Below are 16,881 nucleotides of genomic sequence, written 5' to 3' on the forward strand. Positions count from 1 at the left end.
ACACCAGATCCTAAGTACTTCATTTTTGAGCTATGTGCTGTGCTCAGGCGTATCCAACTCTTTGTGACCCCATGGACTATAACCCGCCAGGCTCCTCTGTCCATGGAATTTTCCAGGCAAGGATACTGGAACAGATTGCCATTTCCTACTCCAGGGGATCTTCCCAACCTGGGGATCAAACCTTGCATTTCCCATATTACACCAACTGGAAAGCCCTTTGCTAACTCATGAATTCTGTTGACAACATTGTAAGGTAAATACAGTTATTTTTATTCTCATCTCGTAGGTGGAAACACTGAGAACCAAAATAGTTAAGTAATTTGTCTAAGTTTACAAAGCTAGGCGGTGATCCATGGCTGCCTGTGGCTGATCACTGTGACAAGAATGGGGTCTTGCTTCAGAAGAACATTCAGACGTAAAGAAACTTCTGTGGTTGTGGAAAGTTAAAGGGAAATTTAACATCTATTTGTGGAGTCTTGTCACTGGTTATAGGAAGAAATGAATTGTGAAACAGTAGACATTGAGGTCCACGTGTGATCTTGCAGCATGCCAAGTGCAAATGAATTTTTGAAGCCCAGGATGGGTAACATGACACTAAGAAAATACAGCTCGAAACTAAGAATAGTTGTAGATGTTATCTTAACACACAGTGTATTAATCTTGGAGAACTCGTGGAATGTGGAAAATTGCCAGGAAATATAAATTTGGAAAATACATTACCCCCTGCATTAGTTAGCCTTTGCTTCATATGAAACCACCTCAAAAATGAGTGACTCAAGGCAACAGCCACTGAATCAGCCTGTCTGGCCTCATTCTGCAGCCTCTCCCCGCCCTTGCATTTGGGAGACATTTGGGGAACCAACATTGCTGAAACAATGCCCTTCAAATTTCCCTTGTCTTCTCGTCTCTATTAAAACTGTGTTCTCAAAGCTAGGGCCTTCTTTCTTACTTCCCCATTTCCCCACATTCTCTTTGACTTCCCAAGAACTGTCAACCTGAGGTCAAAGTTTCTCCAGTGATTCTGTGCATAGAATGCAGAGAATCAGTGAACTTGGACAGCAAACAGGAAATATTTTTTAAATTACTTCGAGAAGTTCTGACCAAGATTTAGGTTTTCTTCTAATTATAAATGAAGGCAACAAACCACAACAGTGTCATCAGGCCCTGCGACTCTGTCATCAATAGAAATCACCCATGTTTTACATTTCATCTGTCACAGGTATCTCAGGCTATCATTCATACTCATCACTACAAAATCATGGTAGTTATTAGACCCTATTCGACCGGTGGTCAGATTTTATTATTCAGTATGCTAATAATGAAGCACATATAAAGCCCTTACCCGATATGTGGTTTGCAAATGTTTCCCCATCTCATAGGCGGAATTTTCGTTTTGTTGATGGTTTCCTTTGAGGGAATTTTTAGTTTGATATAGTAATTCTTACATTTTTAAATGATTGGGAAAAAATGTTTTAAGAATAATAGTTCCTATAGGTAAAAATTCATGCAATTCCAATGGCAGTGCCCTTACTCACTAGAACACAACGATACTCATTTGCTTACATGTTGTTATGACTACCTTTGCACTATGACACAATGATTAAGTTGAAAGCTAGGACAGAGAAGGAATAGCCTGCAAAGGCTAAGGTAGTTACTAAATGGGCTTTCAAGAAAGTTTGTTGACCATGAATTAGAAGAGAATAAGGGTCCTGAAGACAGGGACGGTATCTCATATTTGCTTATATCACTTCAGGGCCTAGCCCAAGTCCAGAGAAAGACTCACTAATGAACAAATCCCTCTGCTGGCTGATCCTTCTAAGCCTTTTGTGGCACATACCTGCCAATCTTGGCATCTTGGTAAATTCTAACTCCCTCTTAATTTTTTTCTCTAAGCTTCAATTTTAAGGACTCAAGTTCCTTTCCTTTGAATAACAGGAGAACTTCATCTTACATTTTATATTTAGCAACAGGAAAACGAGAAGAGGGCTGAATGTCTCTGGTTCGGCCCTACTGTTAAAGGAAATTACCAAGTGATGAAGCAAGCTCCCACTATAATGGTGTTGCACAATAGGAATTACTAGGCAAGAGGGGGAAAAGTGATCAAAAGCAGACTACTCTGCATCACATTTCTTCAATATGCACTGATCAGGGGAAGCCCTGACTCAGGTCAGTGGACATTCCCCCAAGCTAAAGGGAAGAGGCCAGAAGAGCCCAGCAGAAGCCCAGTCCTCCCACTGAGCATCTTTCATCCAGGAAGGTCACTCTGAAAGCCAGGGAAATAACCAGACTCTCCTTACGTCTTCTTAAACCACACAACTCTTGTACACTACTGCCCTCAAAAACAGTCACTTAAAAGCCAGTAAAATTGTATGGGGTTTTCCCCAGTGGCTCAGCAGTAAAGAATCTGCCTGCAATACAGGAGACTCAGGTTCAATCCCTGGGTCAGGAAGATCCCCTGGAGAAAGAAATGGCAACCCACTCCAGTATTCTTGTCTGGGAAATCCCATGGACAGAGGAGCTTGACAGGCTACTCTGCCAGGGTGATAAAGAGTCAGACATAACTTAGTGACTGAACAATGACAACAGTATGGTACAGAGGAAGAAAATTAAAATTGGAGGTAGAACATCTAGGTTAAAATTCCAATTTTTCTCCGACAGCTTTCTGCCTTAGGAAAATTCAAATGTTCTAAGTCTAAATCTCTTCATGTATTATATATAATGAGGGAAAGGGGGGAAATAACACTTACCTTTGAGGGCTACTGAGAAGATTAATAAGATAAGATGTCAATTACAAAGCACTATGCCCTTGCAAATAACATGCCAGGTGATGATGAGGGAAAGCATTTGGCACAGTGTGGAGCTGTAGGCTGAGCCAAGCGGGTTGATATGTCCTTTGCCTGGTCTTTCATTCACTCATTCACTCATATATTCATTCATGCCTGCTAGATTCCAGAAATGCCTGGAGGGGGCTTAAATGCATGTAAGGCAAGAGAAAATTTAACAGTAAGTAAATAAGAAAATGGGACTAAAGGAAGAGAAAGTAGGTGAAGCTGAATGAAACTAGGAGTAAGGTAGAAAACCAGTGCTTCTAAGACTTTGGATTTTCTGAACCAGGAAAATTCTCCCGCAGACTGGGAACTGACGAAGCATGCTATCATTTTCTTTTACCAGGTAAAGACATCAAAAAACAAAACTAAATCAAGCAAACAAAAACTCCTACCATTGATGCTCACCATCATTTCATTAAACAAAGACTTTCTTTTGTTAATACCTACAAAGTGGGAACAATGTGACCTCAGGACAGCCCGGTTGAATCTTATGAAATTATACACTGTTATTCATATTTTGTCTTAGATGGATGAAAGTTGGCACAAACTGCCAAGGGCTTAGAATGGGTACTTGTGACTTAATACAAAATAACCTGAATACCTGCCAAGCAATGAACCTCTTGAGCCCATTTCAGGCCAGGGATGAAGATAAAACTAGTCACTCAAAAAAGAACAGTTATTTCCGGTAGAGTCTTGAGAGAAAATACTTCCTGGATTCTCCTTGAAAGGATATCATGTGAGGCATTGAAATATTTCAGGGACTTTCCTGGTGATCCAGTGGCTAAGACTCCACATTCCCAATGCAGGGGGCCCGTGTTTGAATCCTGGGCGGGGAACTAAATCCCACATACTGCAAGACCTGGTGCAGCCAAATAAGTAAAAAATAAGTACTTATTTTTTAAAAAACCAATATCTCAGACTGAAAAAGGCACTTTTTATAAAATGTATTGCCCTAATATGGGCAAATGGGGTCATGCCAAAATACAATTCCATAAAAGAAATTTTCCTGGATATAGTCCAGGTAACTACTCTTCATTTGGGTTGATCTGAGATAGGAACTGATTTTAGGGGATACAGATTTTAGAGGGCCAATGGACTGTATCTTTCAGAAAGTTTTCCAAAATGATCTTCTTCTTAACTAAATTTTTGACAAACATTGAATGTGGATGAGTTCTCAGCTGTTCCAAGGCCTTGCAATCCTTGTGCCGTGTATCTGGAAATCCGATCCTGTGTTGATGATTAAACAAGGAGTCACATGCTTTAACAATCAGCTCACTTTGGGAGAGGAATGACATGCCTCTTAGGACAGCTGACAAACTTAGTGAGGGTGCAAGGGATAAACAGAGGGAACCTGGAAAAGTTTCTAACCTAAGGAAGTATTCTATAGATATGCAGGAGCTCACAAATGTCACGTGTTACAAGCTATCTGCATCCACTCTGCATATATTTATTGAATTCCCACTATGTGCTAAGCTCCCTTCTATGCACTGGAGATACAGCTATGAACAAAACAGGGAAAATTTTCTGCCCACATAGTGGGGGAGCCAGGTGGAAACAGATGACAAATAAGAAATACAAGTGACTAATACAGTATATCAGAGGGTGATAAGTGCTCTGAAGAAATATAAAATAGGATAAGAAGTGTGCTTCTATTTTCAAAAGGTTGGTCAGAGAAGGTCTCATGGAGAAGGTGGTATTCATTTTTTAAGAAAACTTAAAAAACTATTTATGTACTTTATTTGGGGGCATCAGGTCTTCATTGCAGCACATGGGATCTTTTTATGTTCTTTCTGTGAACAGTTGTCTCCGGGCTTGTGGGATCTTAGTTCCCCAACTAGGGATCGAATCAACATCCCCTGCATTGGAAAGCGGATTCTTAACTACTGGACCATGTAGGAAGTCCCAAGTAGGTAGTATTTAAGCAAAGGTGAAAGAAAGTGAAGTAAGTAGGGGGGCAATGTGAACATTTAAGGGAAAAGCATGACTAGCAGAGGGAATAGTGAGTGCGAAGCCTTGGTGGCAGGACTGTCCCTGACAGGTCTGAGCAGCAGCAAGGCCAAAATGGCTTGAGCAGAGTGAACCAAGACTGGTAGCAGACCATAAAATCAGAGGTAGTGGTGTAGGGTTGGAGAGAGGGGAGGATTCCAAAGGCTCCCTAAACCATTATAAGGACTTTGGCTTTTACTCTGGGAGTTCTGGGAAGCCGTGGGAGGATTCTAGGTAGAGCAGTAACACGGCTCAACTAATATTTTAACAGATTCACTTGGCTGCTATACTGAGAAGAGACTGTAGGGTGGCAAGGGCAGCAGCAAGGGGACCAGTTAGCTGGCTGCTGCATTTTCTAGATGAGATTACACATCAGGTACCAGCAAGGTCAGAATGGTATTTGGGATCCAATGAAGTGGAGGGGGGGATCGCACGGTGCTGGAATTTCAGTTATCTCACCAGTCTGGGTAACATCCCTGAGATCCATAACGCTGACAATTTACAGAGAGATTCTCAGAGACTTAGACAAATGTAGATACAACGAAAGGTGACATGCTGTTGAACAGTTGCTTGGCTTTGTGCTTGATGGCCCAGGGCAGGTGGGAAGAGGGAAGCCCCAGGAAACACTGGATACAGTCAGAGAGATTCGTGGGGTGGGGCAGCTGCTTGTGAAGAGCAATGATTTAACAAGTAGGAGCGGGAGCTGAAAAGGGAAGTGGAACCAGTGCCCAGAGTTCTAGCTGCTTTGTCTATAAAAGGAGACGAGGCTCTCCCGGCAGCCACGCCGGGGCTCTAGCACGTAGCGCGCGGGTTTATGCCGTCTCGTCCACTGCAAACATGAGTTCTCAAGCACAGTAACATTTTTGTTTATTTTAATAGGTGAAATTTCAAAATCTACTTTGGTTATCTGTTCGTTTCATTTACTTTTTTACTCCACTATGTTTTACTCATTCTCATGCCTTTGAGAAGGCAATTTCAAGGCCCTTATAGGCAAGCCAACATGAGGTACTCTTCAATCTTGACTTCAAGACTGTTTCTTACAGTTAATAAAGATACTTGGGCATGACTGTCATCCTGTTTAGATGCTAACAGTCATGCATCAGGTTGGCAGGATTGGCCAGTTACCCAGCGTTGGTGCTCCTCCCAGCTCCAGGCAGATCCTGCTTCACCATTGAAGAGCTGTTCCCGCTGAACTCAGACTCGCCTCAGAAACCTTCTCCACCAGAAGTTCTGGGGAGCCACCACTGATCAGTGGGAGCAACATTCCCAGTGGACCACCTTACTATCCCAGGTTCTGTCCAATATAATCTTAACTTCTTGCCTTTATACCAACTTTGGAAATAGACTCACTAGTTAAAAACTCTTACCTTATTATGTATATTTGGGAGTTAGGTGAAAATATATCATAGCAATAGTGAGTTTGGATTTCCAACTAATATAAACATTTAAACAAGTAACTGATGGATGTAATAATAAGGAGTAATTTTATTAAAGGTCTCTTTTCTGCATTAATCCAAGGCTTTTCATTCTAGATTTATATATGGTTACTTCTTTTTTTAATTATTAAAAAAATTTTTTTTGGCCACACCATATAGCATGTGTGGCTTCCCTGGTAGCCCAGCTGGTAAAGAATCTGCCTGCAATGCAGGAGTCCCAGTTTCAACTCCTGGGTTGGGAAGATCCACTGGAGAAGGGAACGGCTACCCATTCCAGCATTCTAGCCTGGAGAATTCCACGGACTATATAGTCCACAGGGTCGAAAAGAGTCGGACACAACTGAGTAACTTTCACATACAGAGTGTGGGATCTTAGTTCCCGGATCAGGGATCAAATCCATCTTCCCTGCACTGGAAGCATGGAATCTCAACCACTGGACTCTCAGGCAAGTCCCATAGTTCCCTTAACTTTTTAGAAGTAAAGTGGCCTTTGTTTTCTTTTGGCCTCAGGGCCTCCCACTTGATTCAATGGTGCCAGTGGGTCACAGTTTTCTAGAACTCTGAAGCCACCTTAAAGCTGATATCAGTGTTCCTGGTCTTCGGCAATGAACAACTAATTACTGTGCAAAGGACTAAATTAGGAAAGAATCTATAGCGGAAGTCCCTCCAGGAAGATCCATAGCAGGATTTCAGGTGGAGAATCAGGGGTTGGAAGCAGAGTCCCGACGGTGTTTGATCCGTTCCCTACTTAGTTTTGTGATTGGTGACGCAAAGAACTACCAGCCTGGGCCCCAGAGCTCTCTGCTGTCATCACCTAGGCCCCGCGGCCCTGGCCTCTCCCTTGACGGTGTCCTGGTCCTGCTGGGGGTCTCATATCTGTGTGCCAAGGCGAGGGAGCCGCTTCCCTCCTAGAGTGACGGCATTGGCAGATGACAGCTGCATGGTCCCTCCCGCCTTTCTGCTATGCATGTGGATGCACCCTCCCTGTTCAACAGCCTTTATCCTGCCATCCCAGGAACACCGTTTGTCTCAAAGTCCCCTTTTTTATTTCTTCCATAGCTGCTAGAAACGAGTGCCAATGAGGTTGATGACAGGCTCTCCTCTACTCTCTGAGATAGTGCTTTATAACAAAAAAAATTTGAAAATCTTCACCACATATCATAAAGGGAGTTCTGTCTCCAGGAAGCTAAAGATATTATAAAATCTCTCATGATTACCCCCAGGGCAGTAACTGACTCTAGGAACTGGAAAAGTAATACAGAAATCACTGCTTCTCACAAGGTTATGATCCTTCCCTAACTCGGGTTATAGGGTCACGGAAATGGTTATTTGCCACTAAGTTGTAAATCTCTGAGCTACACCTTGCTAGACCTAAGTAGCAAGGAGGAAAGGAATAGTATGAGAGACAAGAGGCCTAGGCCTGCCTCTGTCCCCCACCCTTCCCACTTCCTACCTTTGGGGCCTGATTAGCACCCCATCTGGCTGCCTACACATACTGAAGCTTGGCTGTGCTCTGGGACTTCGGGTGTGGGTGGAGTGGGGGCAGAGGGAGTTAATGAGGAAAAGCAACGGGAGTGAAGGGCAGGATGGAAGGAGATCTGGCCAGGATGCTCTGTATGCCGTGCCCAATCCTGACCTGAACAAGGTAGTTAGGTAATAGTTTCAACCATCAGCTGACTGGTTATGTATGAAAGACAGTTTGGGGATGTCAATGAAATTGGATGAGTGTGCCTGTCTTGACATCCAGCACTCTGGGAGAGGCGATGAGAACTGTATGAGTAAGTTGGAGATGAAGATGGGAAATAATTATGGTGTGATCCAAGACATAGCAATATGGTTTAACTGGTGTGTGTGTGTGTATGTATGAATGCTCAGTCAAGTCTGACTCTTTGCAATCCCATGGACTGTAGCCCACCAGGCTCCGCTGGTGTATCTGGTCTTATAATCTAATGAAGAACAATTTGCATAACCCAGTAAACATTCTAATCATTGTATACATCTGTGTATATTCCTTATCTTTTAAAAAAAAGATTTGAGGCTAAGTACACAAGCAATTTGCACTATAATAAAGAGCGAGCTGAGTGCTGTAAGAGAGCTACACAGTGGCCAGAGGGAAAGTGTGTTACGAGGGGCTTTAGCTCTAGATCCCAGAACTTACTAGCTCTGTGGCCCCAAGAGGCATTAACCTCTGGATTTAATCATCTCTGCCCTGCAGAGTTTTTGCAAGGATTAGAGACAATACATATAAAGTGGCTTCCACAATGCCTCAAATAGACTAGCCCCCTCAATGAATAAGAGTTACCAGTATGATGAGTTTTAAATCAAGCTGTGGATAAAAATTTGTATCCCACCCAAATATAACTCCCTTGTATGTGAGCATCCAGAGGAATGGGATCAGGGACCATAAGCTAGTCCTGATCAAAAAGACTCCTCCAGAGGCCTCCTCAGCTCCTAGCAACTCACTGTTCCTGGAGAGAGAAGGAGGTGAGGAGGGAGGGGAGAACCTTCAACCTGTATTTGCATCCTGAGCCAGGGTAACAATAGCTGCTGCCACTACTTGAGGTCCACAATATGTGCCACTGTGCTCCACTTTACATACACTTTCCCATTACATCCTCACAGGGCTCTTATAAAGTGTTTGTTGGTCCCATTTAACAGGTAAAAAGAAAGGAGACCAGAGGTCCAGCAGCTTGTCTAAGCCAAACTGAGTGGTGGAGCTGGAATGTGGGTTCACATCCAACCTTGCAGCTCAAATTCAGCCACTTCCCTAAAGTCAGCTTGCAGCTACACTAAGCAAAAAATCCTGAAGGATGTCGCCCCCTTCCGTTGCCGCCCAGCCCCCTCTCCATCTACCCCAAGACCATCTTCCTCTTCTTCCTACCTTTCCCTCTCTGCTCAGCTCCCCCCTTTCCTCAGATCCCTGTCCCTGCCCTGGGGCGTGAAATTTACCTGGTAAGACAGGGATTCAGGAGGTTTGCCTGTGTTCTGCACCCTGCCATCTCCTAACCCTAGGAGCCTGCTTTCTCAGACGTCTTACATCTCCCTGGTGTCTCTCCTTAAACTCTACAAGGCCGCTGAGAACTAACTTCCCCAAATCTGACTCGAGGGTGGGCTCACGGAGGGGTGTGGGTGTGTGTGTGAGAGAGGGAGAGGGGGAGGGGGAGGAGGAGGGGGAGGGAGATAAAGGGGGTGTGTGTGTGCGCGCGCGCGCTCTGGACCATCAGGGAGGGGGAAAGCAGTCTAGCCCCTGCGTCATCCCGCAGTTGTTCGGAAATGGGTTTACGGGTGTAATAGGAAAAGACACTTCAGCTGTTCCTTGAATCCTTGATTCAGCCCCAGAGGATGCCCGTGCCTCAATTCTCTCCTTGACTAGGACGGGAAGAAGGGGTAATGTGGGGAAGAGCCTCCAGGAGGCTTGGCCACCTTCCCGTGTTCCGTGCAGTTTTCACCGTGTGCATTTCGGGGAGAGGAGGCGAGCGTGCAGAGGAGGCGAGGCTACCGCAGGGCAGTGAAGAGCGGGCTGGCGGTGCCACCTGCTGAGAGCCCCGCAGGCCCGGAGCGCGGCCGGCTGTGCCACCTGCTATAAATAGGCTGCTAAGGACAGGGTTGGACCGCACATCCCTCCTCGCTGGCCTTAATCAGGCGCGGGGTTCCGCGTGCCGGGAGCCCAGGGTATTCGTCTGGCCAAGACCCTGCTCCGGGGCTGGGTGGGGCGACGCGCCAACACCCTCTCGGGGCTGAGGCTGGCTGCCCGGGAGCAGGTTGAGGATGGACCGCCCGGGAAGGGAGAGACAAGGAGGGGAGGGAGACGGCGGTGGACCTGCACTGCAGCAGCTGTTGCCCGCGAGTGACTCGCCCGTCTCGGCCATGCCGCTCGAGCAGAGTCACACGGCGCGGTGGGGAGGGAGGGGGCATCGCGTCCCCGTCTTAGGTCCCTGGGGACCGAATTGGGAGATCCCGGTTCAGCCCTCCCCTCGCCTCGCCTCCCCCGCGCTCGCCCTGCCAGGGAGGAGGAAACGCGAGCCGCGCGCAGACACCTCCTCCGCCGCCGCCGCCGCTGCCGCCGCCGGCGTTCCTGCGCCTCGGTGCCTGTTGCTGCCGCCGCCGCCGCGGGACCCGCCGCGTCCTCCGCCGACTGGAGAAGAGGCGGGAGCCCTGCCAGTCCCCGCGGCTGGAAGAGAGCAGCCTGCCAGCCACGATGCGCGCCCCGCCCGCCCAGGCCGTCCCCGGGCTACCCCCGAACACCTGCGCGCCCCGGCCGGGCTCCGGGCTCTGAGCGCGCCGCGGCACAGGTAGGCGCTTCCTGGAGCCTCGCCCACGCCACCCCGCCGCCTCCTCCCGGGGCATCCCGCCCGTCCCCCACCCCTGGCAGGCCCCTGCACTCCCGGGCCGGCGGAAAAGCTGGGCTCGGGCACCCCAGGGGGCGTTCCTGCTGTCCTTGTCGCGCAGTGGGTGTTTCGGGAGAGGAAGTTTATTGCCACCTCGTTGTCCCCTAGTTGGACGAAAGCGAAACCTTCAAGTTCAGAGCGACCCGGGAGCTCCAGCAGTCACCCTCCCTTCGGCCCTCCCTCCACTCCTGCTCTCGGTCTTCGCATCTCCGTCCTCGCCCCTCCCGCCAAATATCTCTAGGGCTAGTGTGTTTGTGAGGCCACCGAACAGGGGGACGGCGGTCAGAGTGACCCCAGGCCACCCTTTAAAAGTTCAGGGTACTTCACAGTAGCAGCTTGGCAGCCCCACCAGCGCGCGCAACATTTCTTTCTATGGGCACATCCTGTACCAGTCATTTTGAAACCCTGCTTAATTGTTTCTAGCAGCTTCCGGATCTGTCTGTGATTGTGAGACCCCTCTAACTTCGCCACGAGTTGTTGTTGTGGGTGTAAGGGGTGTGTGTGTGTGTGTGTGTGTGTGTGTGTGTGTGTGTTTAAAAGAGATGTCATTTTCTCTGAAGTTCACCTAGAGGCGGCTTTACTGTGGCTATTTCATTTAAAATAGATTATTCTCTGGAAGTTACTTAAAAAGGAAAAGAAATCGAAAGTGATGATTGTTCCTCCCACCAAACCGTTTGATTCTGAGTGCCCTGCATGAATTAATGGGTATTCATTCACTTCGTAGATCGCTCATTCTTCCTTTTAGATAATTGGGTGATTTTACTTAGCGATACTACATAATCAGACTTTGAAAGAGCATTTTAAAATTACCTATTAAAATTACCTTTTATTGGCGTATAAAGTATTTCTGCTTTACAGCCAAGTTAATAAAAGTTACCTGGCTTAAATAGGTCACATCTAGGAAACTCAGCTATCTCTAGAAGTCCAAACGTCTAAACCTTTTGCTCTGTGCTTAAGCTGAACTGCAGAGTCCTTGATTTAAAAAAAAAAAAAAAAATCCCTTTGTTGGGACAACTGCAGTTCCTTCTCCTCCAAAGACTGGAGATGAGATTGGTAGGAGATTGAAGACTGGAGATGAGATTGGTAGGAGGAGAAGCATGGCCACCTCTGGATTTCCTTGTGCTTTGGGAACCTGCTGTGGGTGGGACGGGTTGGCCTGAGGAGTGAACAGGAGAGTTGTTTTAAGGGGCTGGGAATCCACCTTGCATGACAACTCTGTATATTTCTGAACACATGATGTTCTATTACCATCTTGGTTAGGGATCCCGGAAGTAGCTGGGTTCTGCACGATTTTGTAGAGTTGAGGTGGCTTCTCTCCCTTGGGGAGGAGGTGTGGCTCCTGCTTAGCTCCGACTGGATGGACATGAGTTTGCGCAAGCTCTGGGAGTTGATGATGGACAGAGAAGCCTGGCATGCTGCAGCCCATGGGGTCACAAAGAGTTGGACGTGACTGAGCGACTGAACTGAACTGAACAGCTCTTTCCTGGGAACCTTGGAGACTGTCTTAAGAAATAAGGACATGAAATGAAAAGGTTTGCATAAAATAGGATTGACTGCTTTTGTAAACAGATATTTTATAGTTGTTTCAAGTGGAAAGCTGTGGCAGTCTCGAATCTGCCTGCTTCTCTTTTTTTTTTCTAACAAGGTATAGGGAAATAAGGCCATAAAAAGTGCTTGCTCTCCAAATTTCTCTATCGTATCCTGTTGATAAAGCCTGAGCTAGTGGCTAGTGAGTGCAGCTGTGAATTAAAGGGCACTGTGTGAAATGTTTAGGGGAGATTTCCTGAAGTGAAGACAGTGCAGTATCCTGAGACCACAGAATCGATTGAGTGCAAAGAAATATAAGAGGGATTAAGTGTGGCTCAAAGCAGTGCCTGAAGTCATCAAACAATCATTAAAATAAATGCCTTTATGTGGACTTGTCCAGCCACTGGCAGACCAGTAAAACGGGGAAAATTCACTGGTATAGTTATAAATTATTAGCATATTAGTTTAGCATCAAAATAAAGTTTTGCAAATGGAACTCTGCTTGGTCTGCCTTTACCTTTCCCAATGAGAGCTCTGGAGATTTCTCCTCTGTCTGTGGTCACATTTCTGGTTTGGTGCAGCCATGTCAGTGTTGACCTTTGGTCCCATATGACGTTGTCATGGTACCAGATGTTTGAGGAAGAAAAGGGCAACTCTGAAGAAATTATTCGGCTTGCCCCACTTCCCTTATCATCCAGCCGTTGACAGTCTCTGTGTCCTACTTCCTGGGACACAGGAAGGTCACCTGAAGACACCCTAGAAGGTGGCCTTCACCAGAAGGGCTACAGCAGCGACCAGCTGTTCCCCCGGGCAGCGCCAGCTGTCGCTGGTTGGCGCCTTTCAGTCCCAGATCTTCTGGGAGCTTCTGGGATGTACCACTGGCAGGCAGTGTGACGCGAACCTGTTCCCCAGCATTTTCATTCACGATGGTGCCCAGAGTGGGGATGCTGCTTGCAGATTCCGTCTTTGAATATGCTTTTAATTTTATCTCACCAAATGACAACTCTTCAGGCTCTTTTACTGTCTTCACAGCGTTTGTCTGAGGGTCTCCAGTCTCCACTCTTCGGGTTCTCCAGATGATCTAGCATGTGTATCAGCCCACTTGGGGGCTTACATAGGTGTGCTCATGTGTGGGTACCCTGGTGTAGTTTCCTTTGACCTTTTTCTTGTCTGCTGTGCTGCTCTTCTCAAATTTAGTAGCCTCATTCGTCCCACTTGATTTACCTTCTAGGCCCCCTTCTTTCCTTGGTCATTAAAATCTGGAGAAATAAAATCTGTTCATTAAAATGGCTGTGAGTCCACTCAGAAACCAAGGAGTGTTAGGTTTGTATCCCTCTGGTGGTAAAGGATTTAAGTTTTCAGTACAGATTATGAACACCTTTGCTGACTTTTATTTTCATTGCTTGCTTTCCACATTCGAATAAAAATTTTTTTAAACCAGATTTTTCACAAAATACATGAAGTTTTCCATTTTCAGGGTTTTTGACATTTTCAAGCCAAGATTTCCATTTGATGGATTCTTAGATTTAAGATCAGTGTGTCCCTGTTCAGGTTTCAGATGTTTAGAAAATGACTGGTCATATTGGGGCCATGTGAAATGTTCTTGATGCGTAGATTTCAGTGAAGGTGTTCAGAATGTAGGAAATATGTTTTAGTACCAGCAAAGATGTGTTTAATTTTGAGTGTGCCTATTTCCTTTGAGATAAGAAGCAGCTATTTTTTGCTCTTAAAAAGAAGATGTACCCATTTAACAACACAGTATATATATATACACATATACACATATATATATACACACACATAATCAGTGAATCTAAACTTCCAGAGAGGGGACCTTATGGGTAAGTTGTCAAACTTAATGAATTTATACGTGTAAAGTGCTTAGAAGAATGCTTGGTAGTGAGCACACAATGTATATTGCTTACTGCTATAATTATATTGGCTTGCTTTACAGTTTGAGCATATCATCTTGACACTAGATTTAGGTTGCATGCATGCATGCTCAGTCATTCAGTCGTGTCCGACTCTTTGCAAACCCATGGACTGTAGCCCTCTAGGTTCCTCTGTCCACGGGATTCTCCCAGCAAGAATACTGGAGTGGATTACCGTTTCCTTCTCCAGGAGCTCTTCCCAACCCAGAGACTGAACCCAAGTCTGCTGTGGCTCCTGCATTGACAGTAAGACTCTTTAACACTGAGCCACCTGGGAAGTCCTCAGATTTAGGTTATTATTGTAAAATTTAGGTAGAAAAATAATCCTGCTTGTCTACTAGAATGGTAGTTTAGTGTTACTTTCATCTGGAGATACTGTCAGATTGCAAAGAACAGAAATTTGGGCACATGGGAGGTCTGGATTCAAATCCTGCCTTCCTTATTTACTAGCTAGAGGACACTTATATAAAATGGGGATGATGAAAAGACTCTAGTGAGAGCTGTAAGAACACAGAAGAGCATATGTGTAATATCCAATACTAGTTAATAGGTAATACTGACTCTGGAGTGGAAAGACCTGGGTCTGAATCCTGCTTCTGCCACTTGCTGCTGGTATGACCTTGGGCAAGTGACCTCACTTCTCTGTGCCAGCAACTTCCTTCTTGTCTCTCATCATTAAACTGGAGCTGATAATGATGATTGTAGTCCATAATAGTTCTTATTCAGATATGGTAATAACAGTCTTTATTGGTCAGGGCTATTGTGAGTGCAAAACCTGTTAACAGACTCACAGGTAAGTGTAATTATGTGTTAACAGTTAACTCTGTTACTTTTAGGAGAATAACATATAGCAGCAATGCAGGGGGGAAGGTTAGACATAACCCCTAGAGGCCAACTAGGACGATCCCACCCCACCCTTTTATCCTATGCAATACCGTGGAAGAGAATACAGGAAGTGACAGTGACGTTCTAAAGGACTAGGCTTGAATTAGCTCTGATTTTTATAGGAAGGAAGTCATTCAAAACAGCATTACTTTTTGTGTCAAGTTAGAGAGGCAGAGCCAGGTACTGGAGCGTCCTTGATGAAGTAAAGGTTAGAACCACTAGCTCCAGGAGCCCTGCAGTGAAATAGCCGACTGCTTCAAAGACTTTGGGGACCTGTGAGCAGTTCCTAAGTGAGCAGCACACTTGTCTGATTGGGTGGGATTCTGTGCAGGAAATGGACTCATAGCCGAGCCAAGCCAGTGATCTCACTGCATGCGATTATTCAAGTGGCAGAATAATCCTGTTCAGCTGCAAGCTACTCCATCTAGAGTACAAACAGGAAAAAAAAAATGTCATTGATTCTCAAGGGGAAATGAGTGTCCTTGGGGGTTTCCTGTCTCTCCAGCAGGTCCCTGACAGCTAATCAGTATTGACTGGTTCCTAACCTGGCCTGGAGCTAGAAGCTTCCAATAGCCCTCCCTTCATCCACCTATCTCACTCTCCTCGCCTCCCACCAGCGTCTGAGAGGGTAAGGGCTGGACCCACAGGGGCTGCAGTATATGGCTGGTTACTGGAAAGTCCCCATCCTACTCCCTGTGGTTTACTGGGAGGGAGGGAGTGGATGGGTGCTGGGAAGAGAGGGGGCTCCCAGTGGCAGCCAGCTAGCTCCCACCATCCCCTTTCTCGCTTCCTGATCAATAAACCCCAGGCTGTCTTCATGCATCTCTCCCACATTTATATTCCTTAAGGGAAGATCAGAGCAGCTTTCTATCCCCACACAGTCTCGGGGACATTTGGTATTTTACATTATGAAAATGAGATTCACCAGATTTTAGAGACAGAAGAAAACTTGGGGATGGTCTTGTTCCATCCTTTTGTTAAGAGTAAAGTTGAGACTTGGAAAAGTAATTTGTTTTCTCAACTTCACACTTGAAAGTGTTTTTGTAAGAAAACAGGTTCTTTGCCACACTTGGAAGGGAGTCAGGGATTTGTATTGTCCTAATTCTGTCACCAAACTTGAACAAACCATTTAGCTTCTTCGGTTTCCTCACTTCCTGCATGTAAGAAAGAAATTCGAGTGGCTTTAGAGGACCTTTCTAGCTTTAAAATTTTGTGATTTTAGATACATGCTTCCAGGGGTATCTATCATGGCAGGACTCAATAACAAAGTTACTGGAACTATTCTGATGAAAGAGTGTCTTTGTGTTTTGGGTCCCACCATAGTTATGGGTTGTGGTGGGCAGGAGTTGTTGTAGAACACAGATCTCTGGGAGGGGTAGGACTTCTGCGCAGATGACTCTATCAAGAACATGACTAGACGCTCACCAGAATAACAGACCAGAGTATTTCTGAGAGATGAAGCACAGGAGACTTCCTGGAATAGATGGTTCTCCCTGGGGCCTCGAGGATGGTCACACGTTACATGCATATGATGTGGACTGAGATGGCTTAAAAATAATCTGATGGTTTGTTAGGATTGTTTGAATGGTTCTTCTGTTTTATGTAACTTTTCATTGAACATTAAATAGTTATTCACCTAATCTAAGTTACCATGAATCTTATGTCAGCAGAATCTGAATTACTTATAAATAATTAGGACTCTGTCTGAAGTAGAACTTACAACTTGATAGTTTACTGACAGTGTTAAGGTGTTAAGGTCCAGTCTGTTTTTTACAAAGAAACTAAGATGTGCCCCACCTGGTTGAAAACTGAAAATCTGAGGCCTCCAAATAGTTTTGACAGTGAAATTGCAGGACCAATTTGATGACTAATTATTTACCAAATGATTGAAATGACTAAA

The 16,881-nt window shown here is 45.5% G+C and overlaps 1 protein-coding gene across 3 annotated transcripts in view; it reads left to right on the forward strand.

Annotated features, from left to right (window-relative positions):
- The first annotated feature begins 10,401 nt into the window (after positions 1–10,401).
- Positions 10,402–16,881, forward strand: part of TBC1D1 (TBC1 domain family member 1) — a 224,136-nt gene continuing 217,656 nt past the window's right edge. For all 3 annotated transcript variants that reach the window (XM_043870715.1, XM_043870716.1, XM_043870717.1), the window contains exon 1: positions 10,402–10,542. The gene's annotated coding sequence lies outside the window, so the exon portion shown is untranslated. The remainder of the gene's footprint in view (positions 10,543–16,881) is intronic.

Source organism: Cervus elaphus, chromosome 17, assembly GCF_910594005.1.
Source record: "Cervus elaphus chromosome 17, mCerEla1.1, whole genome shotgun sequence".
NCBI lineage: Eukaryota > Metazoa > Chordata > Mammalia > Artiodactyla > Cervidae > Cervus > Cervus elaphus.